This window comes from Adiantum capillus-veneris, chromosome 7 (assembly GCF_014529385.1).
Source record: "Adiantum capillus-veneris isolate H3 chromosome 7, ASM1452938v2, whole genome shotgun sequence".
NCBI classification, from domain to species: Eukaryota; Viridiplantae; Streptophyta; class Polypodiopsida; order Polypodiales; family Pteridaceae; genus Adiantum; species Adiantum capillus-veneris.
In genome coordinates, this window is record NC_140937.1 from 93,391,083 (window position 1) to 93,410,209 (window position 19,127).

The 19,127-nt window shown below is 39.8% G+C and overlaps 1 long non-coding RNA gene across 6 annotated transcripts; it reads right to left on the reverse strand.

The window, feature by feature from the left end:
* Positions 1 to 670: 670 nt before the first annotated feature.
* LOC147454232 (uncharacterized) lies at positions 671 to 17,214 on the reverse strand. 6 transcript variants are annotated; one of them, XR_015188611.1, is made up of 5 exons: positions 16,769 to 17,139; positions 15,012 to 15,102; positions 14,789 to 14,905; positions 7,009 to 7,150; positions 2,859 to 6,838 (listed from the first exon to the last, which is right to left on the reverse strand). It is a non-coding gene; the product is annotated as an uncharacterized LOC147454232 (long non-coding RNA). The 6 variants fall into 6 exon arrangements; XR_015188612.1 differs by having other exon boundaries at positions 6,996 to 7,150; XR_015188610.1 differs by lacking the exons at positions 2,859 to 6,838; positions 7,009 to 7,150 and adding an exon at positions 671 to 1,021 and having other exon boundaries at positions 16,769 to 17,134.
* Between the last annotated feature and the right edge of the window lie 1,913 nt (positions 17,215 to 19,127).

Consider the following 19,127-nt stretch of genomic DNA (forward strand, 5'->3'; position numbering starts at 1 on the left):
TTCATTGTTCATTTTTTTTCATTGTTTAGTTCTTCCGTTATGAGATGCTCATGGCAAATGGACTGAGGGACTAAATCCTAATCATAACCCTAGGTCATGTTAGAAGTGAGTGGAGTATTAAGTCAATCACCGAGAGTTTAGGACTAACAAGCAATGATCCTACGTTAACTTAAGGTCAAGGCCAATTACCCATGATCAACACACATAAAACCAAATTTCTATTGAGTTTAATATTCACAAAGCAAAGTGTTGAAACTTTAGTATGCCTTGCTTTAGTAGAAAATCTATGCATACACATCAAAATGAGAGAGATAATGCTTCTATATAAGCAAATTTTCCAATTTTTACAATCTCGCATGCATGATTAAAAGTTGAATAAGCACTAGGTCAATTGAAAACAAGCCAGGATTTAGAAATAATGCAACCTTTAATGAAGTGAATTGCTCTTGATAGACAATCTTTACAATTGAAAGCTCTCCAGAAGTTGGCTAACACTAGCTCAGAGCTAGAAATTACACAACTTTAATCAAATGATATGGGATGGCTCTAGATAGCCAAATTTTGCAATGTTGTGCAATGCGAGCACCTCATATTTACAACAAAATCCAGACCTTTCCACATCCCTTCAAAAATAACTCAACACAAAATCAAATCAAACAAGACTAAAAAAGAAAGAAAGTGGAATTGATTATTAGAAATCAAGAGCTACATGGGCATGGAAAGCCCATGAGCCTCATGCCCATCCACTCTACAAAGAAGAGAGCTCACCCAAGAATGCCTTCTCATTTAGCAGACAGCTTTTTTATAGTTTAGGGATTCAAGCCATTCCACTATGGGATAAAGTTGAGCCATTTTAGATTATCCAAATTGGAACTCCTAAGTGAGCACAAGGCCTTATACAATGAATAGGAAATATTTTGCACAATAGCACATCCCTAGCTTGCTACATAATCGGTGTCGTATGTGTTAGCCACTGCTAACATTCCCCCCCTCTTAATTTGGCACACATCCTCGTGTGCCGCTGAAGCAAAGCACAATGACATGGTAGAAATCACGTCCATGGAGATATGTTAAGGTGCAAAACATAAAACAAGTCATGAGTATCAAAGGCCAACAAAGATGAATAAAACATGAAGTGCAATGAACAATCATGCAAAGTGAATTTTAGCTTCTAATGATGGATCAATCATTGTCAAAAAATAAACATCATAAAGCAAAAAAAACACCTATACTATTTTGAACATTAAACCATTGAAACTTTCAGATATATGCATGTAACACAAGCAATCAATTATGATCCTAAGCTAATGCAAGGTCATAAACCTACTAGTCTTAAAACTATATGATCAATCTTAATAAAGCATCCAATTCTATCATGTCTATGGACACAAAGAAGCTCCTAATCTATTAGTACATTGTCACATTTAGCTTTCTGAAGCTCATGGAAGATTTATTTTTAAACTTTTGATTGAAAAAAGTAAAACATATCACAAGGCTAGCACCGCAAGGCAAGTCTACCTATGACTCTGGGCTCCTTGAACCCTCTGGGCTCCAAGAATCTACTAGCCTACCAAGGTGACGGCTAACCCCTATCAACCCAGGGCATCAATTTGGGGCCTTGACCAAGCTAACCAAGATGATTATCCTCACCTTACCAAGTGCCAATAAGGCGCTAGGCCTCACATAGACACAAACATAGTATAGAAATTTCCTTCTCATGTGTCTAGTAGAATTTGTGCTACTCTTTTTGGACACATTTTTTGCTTCATTGTTCATTTTTTTCCATTGTTTATTTCTTCCATTATGAGATGCTCATGGCAAATGGACTAAGGGACTAAAGCTTAATCATAACCCTAGGTCATGTTAGAAGTGAGTGGAGTATTAAGTCAATCACCGAGAGTTTAGGACTAACAAGCAATGATCCTACGTTAACTTAAGGTCAAAGCCAATTACCCATGATCAACACACATAAAACCAAATTTCTAATGAGTTTAATATTCACAAAGCAAAGTGTTGAAACTTTAGTATGCCTTGCTTTAGTAGAAAATCTATGCATGCACATCAAAATGAGAGAGATAATGCTTCTACATAAGCAAATTTTCCAATTTTAACAATCTCGCATGCATGATTAAAAGTTGAATAAGCACTAGGTTAATTGAAATGAGCAATTTAAAACAAGCCAGGAGCTAGAAATAATGCAACCTTTAATGAAGTGAATTTTCTCTTGATAGCCAATCTTTACAATTGAAAGCTCTCAAGAAGTTGGCTAACACTAGCTCAGAGCTAGAAATTACACAACTTTAATCAAATGATATGGGATGGCTCTAGATAGCCAAATTTTGCAATGTTGTGCAATGCCAGCACCCCATATTTACAACAAAATCCAGACCTTTCCACATCCCTTCAAAAATAACTCAATCATTAGTGCTCTTAAGCATATATTTGTTCAACACAAGCACTAAAAATGTCAAACTCAATCACAAACCCAATTTTTAATGTTATCTATGGTCATCCATACAAGCTCAATGATTGGTGCTTATGAAGTGATTTTTGGCATTCATATTAAGCACTAAAATTGTATCAAGCAATGTTTAAGCACAAATTATACCAACCATGCATCATCTCATCATCCATCAATGTGAAACGTCATGCTCAATTATAGACTTCATCCGTGTACAAAACCTCAATTTATGACACCAATGTGCTCTCATGTAGCAAGTTTATTTCAAACAAAGCAATATGGTTGATAAAAAATGGTTACTCAATCTCTCAAGTAGCTAATGTTGCTCCCACAACTTGTCATTCTCAAATTTATCAGATAACTTTGATGAATGGTCAATTGATGCTAGCATGCATAATTTCTTGGACGACTACCTTTGACTACTGGTCAAATTCCGACATAAGGTCGTTCAAAACAGGATTTGTTTTTTTTTTTCCTTTTTCGAGGGAAGGAAAGTGAGAACCCCTCTTTGATTTTATGAGAAAGGAAACCTTTTTATTTTATTTTGCTCTTAGTTTTCTGTGATGGCGGCATACGGCGGTCTATGGGGACGTTAGAGAGAGAGAAAGAGGGAGGGAAGGATCAACGTGGGCTTGCGAGTGGACCATGAAGGTGCAAAATTTAGCTAGACTGCTAGCGAGGTCTAGGGAAATTTGAAGAAGGTGGGTTTGATGCAAAGGAATAGGGTGTGTGGACGTGGGTTTGTGTTCTAACGTGAATCCTGGCAACGATGCCAAGTGTAGGGTGGCATTATAGCAAAGGCCTAATCGCAACCCACAGAAAATGATCAATATGTGGATCGGAAACCCGGCTAGCGCTTGGAGGCACGAGCGTCATAGAATGCATAAAAATAGAGGATTCAAGGGATCCTTCTACCCATCATAGAGAGAAGCCATGGATGGGGCTTCCTCTAATCAACCACACAATCCTACTTTCTATCACTTTGCACACAATCATGTGATTGAAATTAACATATCACATCAATCACCCTAATCACAACTCATAATCACACAACTACACAAGCATGCAATTAACATACCTACTTCGCATTAGCGTGGCCATTCCGATGCATCCCCTCAATGCAACATGTATGCACACACACTAACCACACACCTTGTAAAGAGAGAGAAAGAGAAGGAAGGCATAGCCCTCACACACAATGGCCAATGGTGTGGATAGAAGAGATTAACTCAAAAAGGGATTAGAGATCTAATATCACAATAATACAATCTCACTTCACATAATCAAATCAAAGAAGACTAATAAGAAAGAAAGTGGAATTTGATTATGTGAAGTGAGATTGTATTATTGTATTCTAACGTGAATCTTTGCAACGATGACAAGTGTAGGGTGGCATTGTAGCAAAGGCCATGAGCCTCATGACCATCCCCTCTATAAAGAAGAGAGCTCACCCAAGAATGCCTTCTCATTTAGTAGAGGGCTCTTTTATAGTTTAGGGATTCAAGCCTTTCCACTACGGGATAAAGTTGAGCCATTTTAGGGAACAACTCCATACACACCCGGAAAGTCGATACATGACTTGTATACGAAAGAGCAACCACCGAGAGGGTAGCCTCTCAAAAAACGACGTAGACAGAAAGAGATGATGGCTATCAAGTTTAGAGCTTCTTACTATGCTTTAGAATTGATTAAGGGCTACCACGAAGCCATCAAAGAGCGTGCACACCGTGAAAAGAGAGAGAAGAGAGTAAGCAAGTAGAGAGAGAATGTTCTTCTTTTTCTTCTTCCTGCGATAAGAGAGAAGATTTTATGGAGATGGTGATGGAGAGCTTGCACCACTGCATATAATAGATAGGTATTATCATACCGTAGTAGACGCAACTCTCGGTACTGAAAACTTAGCACCATAGATGAATTTATAGGCACTCTATCAAGCTGAAGTATATCCCAAGCTGAGATAGTGCACCCCTTCTTCTGCTTGGAATAGCTGGTTTCTTGTCTTTTCTAAAAACATGGCACAACTTCTGGTGGTCGACTCTCATCCTTATCCTTCATTTTTTACAGTAGAAATTGACTAATTGGCTAGTATCCAGGCAACAAATGTGACCATAAATAGACCATGATGCCCCAATATAATTATGACTTTTCATACTGTCACGACGTATTTGCGGTGTCGCTTTTCATAAAAATAATTCTCGTAAAATTTTTGTTTAATCCTGTTTTTTCTTCGGGTATTTGTTTTTAGATTTGACGATAACTAAAAATAATACTTTTATACTTAGGTTATCCAAAAAAGCATGTTGCTTTTCAAAAACACCAAAAGCTTTAAAAAAAGATTAAAAAAGCATACAAAGAAAAAATTGCAAGTGTCCCAATCGACCCATTTACTTGGGAGGGCCTTGTGTTTAGGACGTGTGCGTTGCTGTATTAAACTTAATACATATACTAAAAAGAGCAGAATGTTCAAAAGGCTGCTTGTTTAAATACCTGGACAGAGAATTGTACCAAAATGACTCAGTCTTAGATTAATTTATGTAAAAAATAATAAGAATGAGGCATCATTCCAATGGCCCTATACAAAAAAAGTACAGTTGTGTCGGTCATCCACTGTTAGAATTAGGGTTGCAGGAAAACACACACAGCTTGGAGAAGACGAAGGAAGCTCAAGACTTAGGGTGCAAAGGAAAAGATAGATAGCCCTAGAGTGATGGGCGTATACACAATGCACGGGGGAAAAAAACCTCCTAAAGAGGAAAAAAATGCCCCAACGGTCCTAGTGTGTTCACACAGATCACTACCACATGTATATGGTAACAAATCCCCCCTGGAGTGATGCGGTGAACGAGAGCTGGCACATGAGTAAAGGGAAGTGCCATGCCCTAAGGACATGATCAGTCCACAAAGGGGAGTAAGCCCAAAGCTTTGCGAAAAGCTTCGAGCTTCTCACGAGACAATGCCTTTTTGAAAAGATTTGCAAGGTTTTCCTGTGTTGGCACATATGCCAAGTTGAACCCTCATGCTGAGAGCCTCTCCCTGACATAGTGATAATGCACCTCAATGTGCTTTGTGCGATCATGAAAAACTGGGTTCCTTGCAACTACCAAAGCGCTTTGGCTGTCATTGTAGATAGTGTTGGCAGTGTCCTGTCCAACACTCAAATCAGCCATAAGGCGTCTGAGCCATACACACTCAACCGTACCTGTCAAGACTGCCCTGTACTCAGCCTCACAACTAGAAGTGGCCACAGTAGGTTGCTACTTGCTCAATCATGATATACATGAACTGCCAAGCATGAAACAAAAACCACTTGTGGACACTCGCGTGTCAAAACAACCAGCCCAATCTGAGTCTGAAAAAGCATGTAAGTCTGGCGGCAATGATCCCCCCTTAGGATAAAACAAGCCAAGATATAAAGTGCCACTAAGGTAGCAGAAAATCCTCTTGACAGCCTGCCAATGCTTAGACCCTAGGCTATGCATAAATCTACTGACCTGTGAGACTGCAAAGTGAATATCCGGCCTCGTGTTGCATACATAAATGAGACATTCAACAACAGTTTGGTAAAGAGTGAAATTTGCAAGATCACCAGCATCATGAAGACTCAATTTTAAACGTGTTTCCATGGGAGTGGCATTAGGTTTGCAATCCTCAAGTCCAAACTTACATAGCAATGTCTCCATGTAACGTTTTTGACACAAGGAGATACCACCATCACACTGCTTAAACTGTATGCCCAAGTAATGAGGCAACAACCCCAAATCTTTCATCTTGAAAGTAGCATTCAAATAAGACTTAAATTCAACAATATGTCTCTCATTTGGTCCAGTGATGATCAACAAATCATCTACATAAAGAACCACAATGAGAAGTACATCACGCTCACGCTTTACATGCAATGTGGTTTTTGTTGGATTGTTACGAAAGCCTCAAATGAGTGTCAGCTTTCTCATACCAAGCACGAGGAGATTGCTTCAACCCATGCAAAGCCTTCTTACATCTGTACACTTTGTCCACTTGTCCTTTCTTGACGAAACCGTGAGGCTGCGTTACATAAACTTCCTTAAATATGTCACCATTCAAGAAAGCAGTAACAATGTCTGATTGATGTACGTCCCAACCAAAATGAGATGCCAATGCACATAGAAAATGCACAATAGTCATACGACAAGTGGGAGAAAAAGTCTCTTCATAATCTATGCTTTTTGTTGTTCATAACCCTTTGCAACAAGTCGAGTCTTATGGCGATCGATCTCACCATCCGGCTTGCGTTTCAACTTGTAAATCCACTTCGTACCAATGGTCTTTTTGCCAGAAGGCAAATCACATAAAGTCCATGTGTTATTCTGATTGCATGGTAGCCATCCAATTTTTTGAATTCTGTGCTTCATCAAAAGACAGAGGTTCCTTAACATCATGTAAGCTAGACACAACCAAAGCATAACAATCTCATGCATAAGATACATGGCGAGAGCCTGAATGAGTATGACTAGACAAAGGTGCATCCAATTTACTGTCATGCAATGTATGCACCCACCATTTTGGCATACCTCTAGCCTCCTCATTTTCAGCCCTTTCCTCATCAAGTACATCATGTACATCTGCATCAGTAATAGGCTGATCTGTAACATTTTTGGAAACCCCATAGGTTGTACATTTTTCTCATTGGAATTTACATTCGAACTTCCACCACTGAAAAGAGGCAAAAAAGTGTCATAATCGTCCTATGAGCTTACATTACTGTCTCTAGTACATGACAAGAAGGGCTAAACAGAATCTTTCACAAACACTACATCCAGTGACACCAAAATACGCTTTGTTTGCGGATGATACAACTTGTAACCTTTGCTTTCAGCACTATAACCAACAAAAATATATTTGACAGCCTTATCATCCAATTTTCTGCGCTGCGTTTGTGGCACCAAAGCATATGCCAAACAACCAAAAACAGGCATGTGCTCAATAGAAGGCTTTCTATCATGCCATGTTTCATATGGATTAATAGAATGCAAAGCTTTTGTAGGACACTTGTTAAGTACATAAGTGGCACACATGATGGCCTCAAGCCAAAAGGAATGCAAAAAAGCTTGACTTTTGAGCATACATCGTGCCATTTCCATAAGTGACCTGTTTTTCCTCTCAACAACACCATTTTGCTGAGGCATATAAGGCACTGTATATTGGTGTTTTATCCCACGACTAGCTAGAAATGCATTAAATTCATGAGAAATATACTCCCCTCCTCGATCAAAGGACAGCTTTTGAGTTCAAACAGGCAAAACGGCTAGTTTATTTGAATTCAAATTTTTTTCCCAAAATGAAATTTAAAATCTATTGAGTAAAACCATATCATGTAGCATATCTATGGAAAGAGCTCAACGCGTAGATTGCAGATCTATGATCTTCACTCAAATCAAAGACCATGTTTGGGAGTTATAAAAGTCCGAAAAACATAAAATTGTTCATCTTCTTTTTTGGGAGAAAAGTGCATCCTTTGACCACTTTTACACATCTCTTACACACCCGCCATTCTTGCACACATGGCGTATACGTATTCATCAAAATTTTAATCACTTCCATAAGCTCATGGCAAATAAAGAGGCCCTCCTAGACCCCATCCTCTTCCTAATGGGCCATCCTTTTATTACCTCTAGCTTTGATGGATCCATTTGGATGCCATCTTGAGCGATAATGTGACCTAAATATTGAATCTCTTGTAAGAAAAACTCACTTTTCTTTCGATTAATATAAAGTTTATTCTCTCGTAAGACTTGAAATATCACCTGGAGTTGTTGCTTGTGTTTGTCTAATGAATTAGAGTAGATTATAGTGTCATCAAAGAACACTCCAGTAAAGGTTCGGTGAGGCCTGACTAGCTTCTCCATCAAGCGGTTGAATGTGGCTGGTGCATCGGTCAAACCAAAAGGCATGACAATGTATTCATAAAGACCAAACATAGTGCAAAATGTGGTCTTTACAATATCTTGATCAACTATCCATATTTGATGGTAGCCACTTTTTAGGTCAATTCTACTAAAGTAGGTCGACCCTTGTAGCTTATCAAATAGGTTTTCTACCCGTCGCACGGGAAACCTATTTTTGATAGCGATCATATTTAGTGCTCTATAGTCGACACACATAAGATATGTGCCGTCTTTCTTTTGCACTCATAACACGGGTGAACAAAATGGAGATGAGCTAGTCCTAACCATGCCCTTATCAACTAACTCATGCACTCGCCGCATAATCTCCTCTTGTTGAGATTGAGAAACTCTATACGGAGATTTATTAGATGGTGAACTTCTTGGAAGAAGTTCAATTGTATGGTCATCATTGATTCGTTTAGGAGGTAGTTCACAAGGGATGTCGTCAATAAAAACATCTTGAAATCCCTTGAGAAAATTGGATAACTCTAATTCTTTGTGATTGTTTAGATTTTCTTTTGCTAAAGCATTAGGTTCATTTTGAGAATCTTTAACAACAATCATGTACACGGAAATAGAGCTCTTTATTGACTTATTGAAAGCTTGCATATGTACTATGGGTATGGTGTTACCCAACTCCTTAGCATCTATGTACATATCTTTTTCCCTGAACCTAAAGTAGATTTTCCTTTCACGGAATTTTTGGCATCTATGCGATCAAACCATGGTTCCCCTAGGATTACATCCTCGTGCTTGAGTGGAGAGACAAAGAAGTCCTCTTTGTCCACATGGGTTGGGACATGGAGCCTCAATTTCTCAATTAAGGGACTGACTAAAGCTTCTTGCCCCTTTAAAGCACCATCGGTGGGTAGGACGTCCCATCTCATAGGCTTGGATACCTAGCTTGGTGGCCATCTCTGTGGATATGAATTCGTGAGTAGAACCAAGGTCAAAGAGAATAAAAGCATCATGTTCTCTTACCTTTCCCCAAGCATGGCATAGAGGAGATCCTTTGTGGTGAGCTTCCTCTTCTTGGATTTCAACCAAGGTAGCTCCAAGAGGCTCATAACGGGTGTTCTTTTGGGGGCAAGCGCGGAACGCATGCCCTTGCTCGTTGCATTTGAAACAACGGTTATCTTTATGATAACGCTCAAGATCTTCAGGAGAGAGTTTATTTTTACCTTTATAAACTCCCTTCTCCTTAGCTTTGTTGTTGTTGGTGTTGCCTTTAGGAGAATTTTGGACATTGTCCTTCCCCTTAGGCTCATTGTTATGGTCCTTGTTCTCCATGGGCTTAAGATTTCTCTTAACCCCTGTTTGGAAATTGATTCGTAAAGCCACCATAGTATGGTGTATGATCGCAGATATGGTGCGAGGCCTTTGGAAGCTGACATACTCCGCCATTTCTTCAGTTAAGCCCGCACAAAATTGTTGTTTTTGCTCTCCAAAATCCATCTTTTTGAAGACAATGGCTTTGAGATGTAAGTCCCAAAACTTGTCTACATATTTGTGAATAGATTCGTAAGGAGAGAGCTTCAAGCTTCACCATTCGGTGAGTACTTCGTCTTTGGCATCGGTGGCCAAAAATGGCTTCATGATGGAAGCTCTTAAAGCTTTTCATGTTTGTGGAGCTTCACTGTTTGCCCGCAGGCTAGACCACCATTGCCTGGTGGACTTTTGAAAATGCATAGCTACATGGTGTAGTTTAGAGGACTCCATGAGACCCTCATCTCCAAACACCGTATTGAATTGTTGGATGAAAGCCAAGACTTTATCTGTAGCACCAAAGGTGCCATCGTAGGTAAGGAAAGAGATGCTCTTTCCTCCTTTTTTGAACTTCTTGAGCTTGAACGACCTCTTCCACGCGGCATAGGATTTCCTATGGCCTCTTCTTTTTTATGGTTCAAAAGTTGCACCATCGCTTTCTTCAGAAGATGAAGAATTTGAGGAAGATGGAGAAGAAGGTGACCTCTTTCTCACCTTTTTCTTGCCTTGTTCCTCTTTGTCTGCACCATCACTTTCTTCATAAGAGGAAGAGGATGAAGAAGATGGAGAAGAGGGTGACCCCTTTCTCGCCTTTTCGTTCTCTTGTTTTTTGTCGTCCCCCTTTGAATTATGGTGTGGAGAAGTGTGCGATAGTCTTCTCCGTTTAGGAGGTGATGGAAAGCATTTTGCCCGCCGTCTTCGTGGAGCCATCTCCGCTGAGGTGACAGGAGACTCACTTCTTTCTCGCTCTTTTGGTGGGGGCTCTTGAGTTCTCCTTTGGGAAGGACATGCGTCGTCAAGTAGTAAATTTTTGAGCCCTTTGTAGGATCCTCTTCTTCTTCCCGAATTGGAGAGAGGCCTCTTTTGAAAGTCTCACAAGGAGGCTTCCTAGGTACTCTCTCTTCATAGTGGAGAGTTTGGAGAATCCCATGAGCACGAAGCTGCTGTTGCACTTCACTTTGGAGGGATGGATTGCCCATGACTTGTTGAAGCCTAGAAACAAGGTAGTTAACAAGCATAGGGGCATCATTAGTAGCCTGCTCATTAGCAAAATCAAAGCTAACAACATTAATTTCACTCTCTTTACTATTGTCAGCCATTCTAACAACTTTTAGGTCTAAACCTTTTTTAGGTGTACTCTGACACTTCAAGCCCTAGTCAGTGCTACTCCTCTTTACCCCTTTAGAAAAGAACTCCAAGCTATTGTACGTACGGCTCAAATATCATTAATTGCAAGGAATAGAAGAGAGGGTCTTCCAACACCAAAACAGTACCGGCTCTTGTCAAGCTTCTAATAGCTCAATAGTGGTTAAGCCATAGGCAAACCCCATAGGACTCCACTATAATGACCAGAACTCTTGACGGTGATGCCCCGTTATCTGCACGAAGGCAAGCGCACTGCAAAGCTGAAAAATCCCTATTCTACTTACTCAATTGCAATTAATAATACCAACCATTTATAACTAGCTTGAGGACCTCCCTTCTTAATCAAGAAAAGAGAAACCTTGTGCTCTGATACCAATGTAACATTTAATGGCCTAGTAACTTGTGTGTAGCAGAAAATAGCATAAACATAGTGAGCATTTCATTAGATTAGATTCCTAATGAGCATAGCAAGAGTGCTTGGATGGAGAGAGCAACAAAAAGCATAACACCTAGTTAGATAGGCATGAACAATACTTCAAAAGAGAGAGAAATTAAGCTATTGATAACAGTTGAGGACCGGATTTACATGGAGCCGGTCCCCCCTCCAAAAGGCTTTGTATTATAGGTTTCCCCCATCAAGGGAGACATTTTACAATACAATACTTTGTGTTCCTTCCATAACTTGTTGGTGCAATGAAGATGGAAGCTTCAAGCACCATGCACACAGTTATAAAATACAACACCAATTCCCTCACGGTCTCAGACCCAAGACCTCACACGCCTTCGAAGATGGTGAGAGCTAGCCGGGTATGAGAGTACATTGAGAGGAAGGAGTAGTAGTCTTATGAGAAAGAAGTATATCTCCTCACATAATCACTCATAATAGCTTAGCATAGCTTAGTAATTAGCATGGTAGAGGAGATGAGCATACATTGAAGCTTGGCTCTTGGTTGGATTTGCATCACAAAGCCAAGAGTTGTTGGTGTAGACCTGCCTTCTCACAAGCTTGGAGTAGATGATGAGCTTTTCATTAAAGCTTGAGAAGGAGAAAGAGAGTCTTCTTACTTCACACATGAGATTGTGTGTGTGTGTGTGATAATCCTTGCCAAAATCAACCCCCCCTCTCTCTTGGTGAACCCCTCATGGCTTTTACTCATATTGACATCCCAATGGACCCTGCAAAGCCTAGCCAATGATAATTAAGAACCATAAGTGATAGCCTTGTGATATGTGTCCCCCTTTCCCTTTTGTAAGAGCTTTTGGTAATTAATTAATGCAATTAAACTCTACCCCTTAGTCTTCTCGCCAATAGGAATCGAGCAAGCCATTGGGTTGTTGAATGCTCATTGGACCCCTTGGGAGACTGGCCAATAGTCTTCTAGAGAGCTTAATTCTTATTGGTTATTTTATTAAGTGTTTTTTAAATGAATTAAACTAGATTTACTCTAGCCTAATTCTCATTGGTCCACCTCTATGGCCATGCAATAGGATTTAAATGTACCTTGTGGGCAATTGGGCAATTGGGCTAGGGAGCTGATATGTGTCCACTATGCCCTTTGTGTAAAGGGGCTTGCATGAGTGTGTGTGTGTGTGTATGTGTGTGTTTCTCTCTCATCCCCTACAAAAAGGGCTCGCCCCCTCCTCTTTAGGAGCTTGCAAAGACTTTTTGTACACTATCAAGCATCCAATTTTCCTAAGCATTGACCAATGGACTTAACCTTTGAATTTTGGAACCTTAGCATTTTGGAAGTCTTAATGGACTGAACCTTAGGTCTTTGAAGCCCATTGCTCTTCTGCAGATGGTCCCCCTTTGGATCCCTGTTTTTTCTCCTTTGGATCTCTATTGTAACTAGTCTGCTAGCCTTACCAATAATCTAGCTTTTTCTCCCCTAGTACTTCCCCAGATTAAATGATCAGTTTAACATGAGAAAATCATTTAGGAGAATTAGATATTAGTTATTATGACAGAGGGTGTCCATAGTACATTTTGAGACATTTTCAGCCATAGCCAAAAATTGTTTGAACCACATAAAAACTTCGAACTTCGCTTTAAGCGAAAATACCCATGCATGCCTGGTAATCATCAACGAAAGTCACAAAGTAATAAAGATAATTGCCTAAGGATGCAGTTTGCATGGGCCCTCAAACATCACTATACACAAGCTGCAACCTACATGTGGCCCTAACTGAACCATCCTTTGGAAACTTCGAACGCTGCATCTGACCCAAAATACAACCTTCACAAACATGTTTGACAGGTGCTTCAAGATGCGGCAAAGAAGCAACCATATCAAATTTTTGCAAACGCAGTAAACTGGCAAAATTCAAATGACCAAAAAGTGCATGCCAAAGTTTTGCATCTGAAATAGCCCTTGAATCTGCAACTACATTTGCAAAATTTTATCCACATTTGTCATTTAAAGTGAGCTTATACAGCCCACGGCACAAAAGACCAGATGCAACAATTTCATCACCAAAACTGAGATCATGAACTGTACATCTGTCATCCACAAATTTGACTATATGAAGTGCATCAACAAGTGTGAAGGAGTTGCCATTTGCAATAGTAAGCACAATCTTTCCAACTCCCTAAACCGGATAAGAGGCATTGTTGGCATAAGTGACTGAATTCCCATGAGGGACAGACTCAAGAGAGGTGAACAATTCACGATGTGAGGTAATGTGCTTTGTAGCACCACTGTCAAAATACCACACATATGAATCTGCAGCAATTGACATGCATGCATCATGGACAACAGGATTGTAAGTGCACTCTGCACTAAAAGCCTATTCTGCATCAACATCAGCATCACAATCTCCTTTCAGAGAAGACTCAACAATGGCTGCATTTGTAGTGGAACCAACATTTGCAGTGGAACCGCCCTCAACTTAGAACACTGCTTGATCAAGTGATCATTAGCTTACAATAATGGCAACGCATCTTCTTTTAGCCCTTATTACCAGAATTTCTAGACAAATTACTGCCAACAGAAGTATTAAGAACAGGTGATTTTCAACTCGCGGAAGAAGTGGCTGCATTGCTATTACCACTGTTTCTTTGAGAGGAAATAAAAGCTTGTTCAACTGCAAGCTGTCTAGTCCTATTTTTTTTGGAAAGTGAATCTTACAACAGCAATGTGCACAATGCATCAAACTTGACAACTTTAGGATTTCCTTGGATCATAACTCTCCAAGTACTAGCAAAAATCTGGTAAGGCATCAAGAACAGTCTACACAAGGGAACTGTTTGAAATGACTTCACCTGCAAAAATAAGTTGATTATTGATATCCTTGACACCAGCAAGGAAAGTGTCCATATCATCTTCCTCATGCATAATCTTCGACTCGAGCTCTTTACGCAACAATGCAATTTTTGCCTCATTGCGGCTTGCATAAAGACCAGTCAGAATATCCCAAGTCTTTTTTGCAGATTTCGTTGAATGAATGTGAGGAGTAATGGTGCGCTTCACATACAACACAATCATGCATGAGCCTGCGCATCCTTTACATCACAACGAGCTTGTTTTCTCGTAGGCAAAACAACTCTAATAGCAACAATTCTTGCAACAAGACTTGCCACATCCTCAACATCGCCTACATCCTCAGAACCAGGATGTACATCAATGCCATGCACAATATTCTAGACGCCCTTTGACACAAGTACATGTTGCATCATGTAAGCCCACATAGGATAATTATCCCCATCCAATCTGTGCTCAATAGCAAACATCTTGAACGCATCAGTGTTGTTGTCAGCCATGGAAAATGCATGCACCTGATGTGAAAACTGTCCGAAATGAGAAGAAATTGAGTGAGACCAGCACGTACTATATAGCACAACCTGTAGTAGAGTGTGTAGGACTTGTTTTGCAGTATTTGGCACTGACAAAATCTGCACAAAATGACAAAAATTGCTTATGAAGACCTGGCTGTAGTGAAAACGAAGGCCGAAATGAGCCCGAATCAAAAATCAAAGCAAACTAAGCTGTTTTATCGACCTGCGAACGCTCGTCAAAGCTCACTGAAATCGAAGAAAAATGAGCAAGCGTGTGCTGGGACTGCTAGCGACTAAGCCCGGAAGGACGCAACCTGCACTTATACCAATTTTTGGAATTAGGGTTGCAAAAAAACACACACAGGTTGAAAGACGAAGAAAGCTCAAGGGACACCATAGAGTGTATTACTTAGTGTGCAATGGAAAAGATAGACAGACCTAGAGTGATGGACATATATACAATGCACGGGAGAAAAACCCTCCTAAAAAGGAAAAAAATGCCCCGACGATCCTAGTGTGTTCACACACGTCACTATCACATGTATATGATAACATCCACATTGACTCGACAGTGCTCTTCGAATCCGAACAGCAACTAAGCCAAAAAACTCTTAAGTAAAGATAGCCTTCTTACTTGCATCCATATAAACAAGACAATAAATTCGTTAGCCTTGAATTGTTAAAAACTTTTTAGCTTAAACTCGTTAATATTAGATCAAGACTATAGAAAACAGTTACTCAATGTAAACCAGTTAGATTTTAGCACTAGCATCAAAAGGATAAAATCTCAGCTAAGGGAACCATTTTATGTTTTCAATATTGGCACACTTTCTCCGGTATTACATCAACAAAGCAAGACCTACTCAAGCTAATATCATCACTACCCGCCTTGCTAGTTAGGAGCAAAAGTCATATAAAGGGGGGGTGGAAAAGATGTTTTTATATAAAGCCCATACTAGGGATCAATCATCCAGTTCTCACTAGCATATTATCATCTGTAGGACCAAAAAGGCCAGCAAACTATATAGCTAAAGTCAATTATTCAGAAGCAAAACATATCAAGACTTTAGTCATATGAAGCAGAAGCTCATCCCATAATAACTAAAATCTATATAAGAGAACTAGTCGAGATTCCTAGTAGGAAAGGGTTAGAATCAAGCGAAAACATCAAACCTTAGATTCCCAAGACTAGCTAAAAAGGTATGTCCCAACCATCAGTAATATCTAAGCCAAAATCACTAGTAATTGAAACCATTTCCAATTTTTACGTATGATCAAAGCATCAAGTAATAGCTCCATAATGCCTATTTGTATGAGCGGGCAAGGGAGACCAGTAATAGTTAGAAGATCAGTACAAGCCAAAGTCCCAAGCCATCCCCCCATTTTAACCTTGTCTACGTTCAAAGTGAATAACATCAGGTAGTTAGGCAAAAACCTGAGATGCAGCCCCACCATGGCCCAAAAATTACCAACTATATGCACGGCATTAAATCAAGCAGTAGCATAATGCAAATTAGACTTGCCCAATGTAAGGGACAATTTCATCAAATCAACTACATCTCTCCAATCAGTTTCGGTAGGAGTCCAAAAAAGGTATCAAAGCAAACTAACCCAGTGCAGCATAATTGATCAAAAGTATCTTTGCTTAGCAGAAGAAGTCATCCTTCAAACAACATTAATTTCCAGGCACCTTCCATTGCAGAAGATACACATGACAACCATCAGCCCCCCCCCCCCCCCCCCCCCCCCCCCCCCCTCCAAATTTTTTTAAGTAACCATAGTTTATGCTTAGCCATTTAACAGAGTAAATAATGACAGGTACTTCGTCAACAACGTGAGAAGCCGTAGATTTCTCGATCAATTCCATCATGCAAGCTTTAAAACCACCAGAAGCGCACACGATGATCATCTCTTTCCTTCACAGTTAAAAAAGAAAACAAAAGAAAATCAAGGCTAAGTGAGGGTGTATAAAACCCTTACCTGGGTTAAATAGGCAACCCATCTTTCGCTCAGCGTCTTCGAGATTGGCAAAGCATTAATCAAGGCCTGCAAGAGGATCTTTGAAATCTACACAATATCCTAGTAAGCCGGCTAGAGAATCCACATTCTAACCGAGTGTGCAAGAGCTGAGGGAATGTAGATTAGATGACCCAAATGTCGGGTCAGTTCTAGGGGCCATGTTCATACAGGATCAAGCTCGGTAATAAAAGTTATGCTTCCATAGGGCTTCAGAGAAGACAGAGATCGATATGTGCAGAGGGAAAAAGGAGAAGGATAGAGATACATAGAAAAGGTCGACCCCAATGCAGCTCACGAGGGAGTATAAGAGATAATCACAACTGGTACTTCACATTTAAAATGGTGGGTGGTAGACAAGTTCCCACACAAAGAGCCCCTATCCCAAAATATTAGTCTAAATAAGGTGAGTTCCCATGGATTAGAACAAGTAGCAAGGTAAGTCTCCACAACCAAAGCCGATTTCCCACTCAGTAGTGTTATGAATTGAGCAAGGCATATTGCCATGAGAGAGAGAGAGAGAGAGAGAATGTGATAGGAGGGCTAAAAATCACCCACAAGACAATGTAACCAATAGCTCCAATGAGCATAGCATGAGTCAAATATACCCATGGAGATTAGAGAAAGGTAAAGAGTACTAGTAATTACCCCATTGAGAAAAATACCAAGTCTCGTCACCTAGTAATCACCTACAAAACATTATATTCAACAGCTCATAGCTAACACCAGAAACTCTCATTAAGGGAAGTCCAAGATAGAGACTCAAGGAAATCACCAACGAGACATTATAACCAATAGCTACATTAGCAGCATAAGCGTAAATGTGTGTGTAGCTAGCTGGATGAGGTAGTTCCAACCAGATTGAAGTGACAGTGTGAGTGAGTGAGTGTGTGTGTGTGTGCGCGCGCGCGTGCATGCGCGCACGTGTGCACACAAATAAGAAGAGGAAATTAGAATTACCTTTCTATCACCCAAGTGTGGTAGATGGGTTATCCCGATTCCTCTAGAATATCGGGTCTTGAGTTGAAGACTCGTCAGCTATATCTTTCAGGTTTAGGGATTGTCCTTGCAACCTTAAAATTTCTCTTCTTCTTCTTTGCTAATCTGGTGAGAGAAATGTCGGAGTGTGCAATGGAAGAAGAAACACAAACACAGGAAACATGCAAGAAAGAGAGAGAGAGAGAGAGAGAGAGAGAGAGAGAGAGAGAGAGAGAGAGTGGGGGGCGGGGGGAGATGAAACTGGTAAGTCAATAATTACAGAGGCTAAGTGATACAAGATGGCTAGAGAGTGGAGTGATATAGTGAGCCAACTTTGGATTAGGAAAAACCTCTAAAAATACCCAACACAAAAAATCAACAAAACTATAAAATGGGAAAAATGCATGGCGCAAACCCTATATGTGCCTAGAAACCCTATTAGGACGGTGAAAGGGTGGCCAACCCACAACCAAGGGCCTAAGTGCATGTGAGAGAAGCCTCCAGTCTCCCGCTGTCATCAATATAGAGTCCTAACAATTATGAATTTTCAAGGTTAGTTTTCTTATGTTTTAGTCCTCAATATTTGAGTCCTTGAATTCTAAAATGCAGTTTAATGTTTAACTAGTAGAAAAAAATAGTAACTTTAGTTAAAGTCCTTAATTTGATGAACATAAAAGTAGCTTTACTTTTAGTCCTAAGTTTTAAGAGGTAGTCTTAATTTTAATTATGTGCAAATTTTGTAGCTTTAGGTTTTTTATTAAGTTTTAGTCTTTATCCTACACATTGATTAATATAAAGGAGATGTGTTCTTATTCAAAGGAAGGAAAAAAAGGGGGGAGGAAAGAGAGAGAGAGAGAGAGAGAGAGAGAGAGAGAGAGAGAGAGAGAGAGAAGCTTTATTGTTGTAGGCGCGATTAAAAGAGACCTCAAAGATCTTTTTGATGAGTCTTGAACTCAGGACGAGCTATTTTACAGAGAATGGGGGTAATCAATCCACCACACTTGGGTAATAGAAAGGTCATTGAAGTTCCTTCTTATTATTTATAGATACAAATACATTTGCATGCACATCCATGAAGAGAACTTTTAACATGCATAGAATAATTCCAAGAGACCTCAAAGATCCCAAAAAAATTTGAGAGGCCCAGAGACAGAGAAATGAAATGAAATGTTATATTAACGTCTTCAAAAGGCCAAAGTGACCTATGAGACCAGAAAGTTACGATGTGGTGGATCTGAGACCAAGTCAGAGTAACAAGATGACAAAATGACAAAATGATAAAACGACAAAATAGAATACTATGGAATCTTAAACTGCTAGGTGTGGACTAAGCAGCTAAACCGCT